Raw genomic sequence first — 3,311 nt, 5'->3', positions numbered from 1 at the left:
CATGGGAATATTTGTTTCAGTGGATAGTCTATATGTATTTTTTGTGTCAGTGCATGGTGCATCTAGCTGCCGGTGCCTATTGATGATGTCACTCCCACTCAGTGCCTTGAATCTCCACTTCTCCTGGATCTTGCTAGAGATGGACATCAGAAGCCCACTTTCACATGATGGTTGGGCTTCCACCATTGAACCTTTCAATGCAATGGTAACTAATTAGAATTTGATTTAAAAAAGCATTTATATGATTTGCGCATGCACAAAAAATCATTGTAAATCTAATGGCAAAATAAATTGTTGTTGCTAGTACTGTTAGACAAAACAAAAGTAAAGATTCTCGCACCAAGCTTGTCAGCTCGAAAACTTTAGCAAAATTATATAGAGGATCAATTTCGGGAGCCATATCAACAGATATTGTGACAATTCTACGGTGGGCAAACAATAACATTGTTCTGATGATCTCTACATATGCAGGAATGGAATTGCAAGATGTTGTCTACAGATGGGAGAAAACACAAAAGGAGTATGCCCAAGTAACAAGGCCATTTGCTGTTGACCAATACAACAAGTTATCAGAGGGGGGGTTATATATGTGCGATAGGGTGATTGCTCACTACCCTCATTCAATCAAAAATTTTACCATAGACATGCGGTCCATTTTCCTAATGTTTGCATGAATTCTTTTCAAATAAGGCAAAAAATCAGACAAGAGTTTACTAGAATTCAAAACGGAAATTGCATTCAACTGGGTGAAAACATAAAAAAAAGGGGAAGGCCTTCTAACTCTAATGCTAAAAAAGCACCAAAAAAAGAAAAAATTTGGCAGAAGGTCGTACCTGAAATAAAATTGGATGGAGTTGGACATTATCTGAAAAAAATGGATCTTAAAAATCCTCCACGATGCCACAACGAAAAGTATACCAGACGCACATACAAAGATTCAGTGTGTCCAGAATGTATGGAGTCATTTCATACTTAACCACCAAAGACCAACGTATAGATATGTGGCTTGTTCATTTTTCCAGATTTCTGCCGCTTATATAAAAAAATGTCTTAACTTTAAATTTATTCGTTTTTCAATAAAATGTATTTCAATAAAATGGTTTTATTATATATCTCTAAAATTAAAAATTAATCCCTGAAAAGGTTAAAGACTATTTATAAATAGACCAAATTTACTCCCACTCCCACACACACACCTCTAAGTTCCTTGTCTTAATCTCAAGTATTCAGTGTTGAACATTTTGCTCAGAGGAAAAAAGTTCAGCTCACCAATAATTATAGGAAATGTTGCTTAGGAGCTCCTCTACTTTCACATGAATATTAATGCAATAAGATTGCTCATTACTAAGCAGGGATACATATTTTCCTGCACAAAAGCTCCTTATTACCTATACGAATTCATATCTCATTGTAGCACAATTTACTTGTCTAACTGACTAATGTACTAGGGTAATCCAGAAAGTAAAGACCATTTGCCTGTAAAAAAACAACAACAATATTTTGTAAATGTTTTTGTTTTCTAAACATAGCTATCCGCCATTTATACTCATAACCAATTACAGTGAGTGCAGGTTCCTATTTGCACATTATTTGAGTTGGACCCAACAAATTCTGCAGCTCCTATAAATGAGAATCTTAGATATAAGACAACACAGGGCTGATAAAGCTAATGGCATATTCTCAGAATTAGACACTACAACCACAGCGCAAGAAAATGGTAGAAAATTCTGTGACACTTTTTCAGAATAGAGAAATTAATAAAAAGTGAGACTAGTATGGTGGGATAGACAGACACTGAACCGGTACCTCAATAATCAAATAATTCCCAGAGGTTTTAAGATTAAAAAACTACCTACACACAATCTAGAAAATAATGATTTTATGAACAAATGGGCAAATGTTCTCAAATAATACTCTGAAAATTTTATTAAGCTCATTATTGAAACACACACTGACACTTTGGACAAAATAAGGAAAGAGGTACAAGAACTCAACAGTACTTTGGATAAATTTAGAAATGTTCAGGAATTCACAGAACTAGAAAATATTGCTTTAAGTAAATTAAAGATAGATGAAGAAACAATAATTGCAACTAAAAAATCCAAAATAATAAGTGACAAAATAGGCAAACAATACTCGATTGAGTCCAAAAATAAGCAAAAAAAGAAAGAAATTAACATTAATGATGAGAGGTTTCCACATAGCAACACCAAAGAAAGATGGCAAAAATAACATAAAGGGTACCAACATTACTTATCACCAAACACGAAGGACACCCATATACAAAAAACTACACTTGACATATCAACAATCCATGACTAAGATACACTCTACTAACATTGATCCAATCATAAATAATAAGGAAGAGAAGAACAATGCAGATGAGGACTCAATTTTAGAGACATACTTCTCAACATACGAAGAAAGTGATGATGAGTACGAAACTCTAGCTAGAAAATCTATTCTAGAAGGTTCTCAACAACACTGTGAGATAGAAACAATTATCAAAGCACCACTTGATTCAACACCTAACAAACCAGACCCTAAACAAAATCAACCAGACAGGATCAATCATTATTTAGACCAAGCGGCAGGCCAGTCAACCTACCATCTAAGTCAGATCACACCCCTCAAAAAGGAAAATAGAAGAACTAGGAGAGGACATAGAGGAGGGAAACACATTAGCAAAAATAAACAATGCAATCCAACTGAATGCAATGCATCAGGAATATGCAACCTAAGTGAACTGGAACTAAATCAACATCATGTATCATTATTACTAAAAGGTTTAAAACTTGACCCACAGACAAATATGAACAAGTTTTCGACATATCTGGATCTTAACAAATTTACAAGGAAACTGACATTACAGAAGTATCATCACAAAAACAAGGTAAATCAAAATAAGGAGCAGACAGATACGAAATTCAGGTACTCAGATTTGAGACCATGTTCCAAATTTTATCCAGAACATTTCAGAGGTCACTTAATAGAGACCTTTGAAAGTATTGTCACCAATGACTTAGAGAAACTTTCCAACAACAGGAGAAAAAATATAAACATCAGTAAAGATGAGACAGTAGCACTGAAAGAACTAGGTAACAACCAACAAGTAATCATAAAGCCAGACGACAAAGGTGGGGTGGGGGTTATATTGGCCAAACAAAGATTACATAGAAGAATCTAATAGAATTCTTGGAGATACCCAGACATGCCAAATATTAACAGAAGACCCTACTAAAAGATACTAGTCAGAGATGGACATACTTTTACAGGAAGGTTATCAATCAGGGATACCAACCAAGGCAAAA

This window comes from Taudactylus pleione, unplaced genomic scaffold (assembly GCF_031769625.1).
Source record: "Taudactylus pleione unplaced genomic scaffold, aTauple2 ptg000259l, whole genome shotgun sequence".
Lineage (NCBI taxonomy): Eukaryota > Metazoa > Chordata > Amphibia > Anura > Myobatrachidae > Taudactylus > Taudactylus pleione.
The sequence above is the reverse complement of the archived record's forward strand: the minus strand, read 5'-3'. Positions refer to the sequence as shown.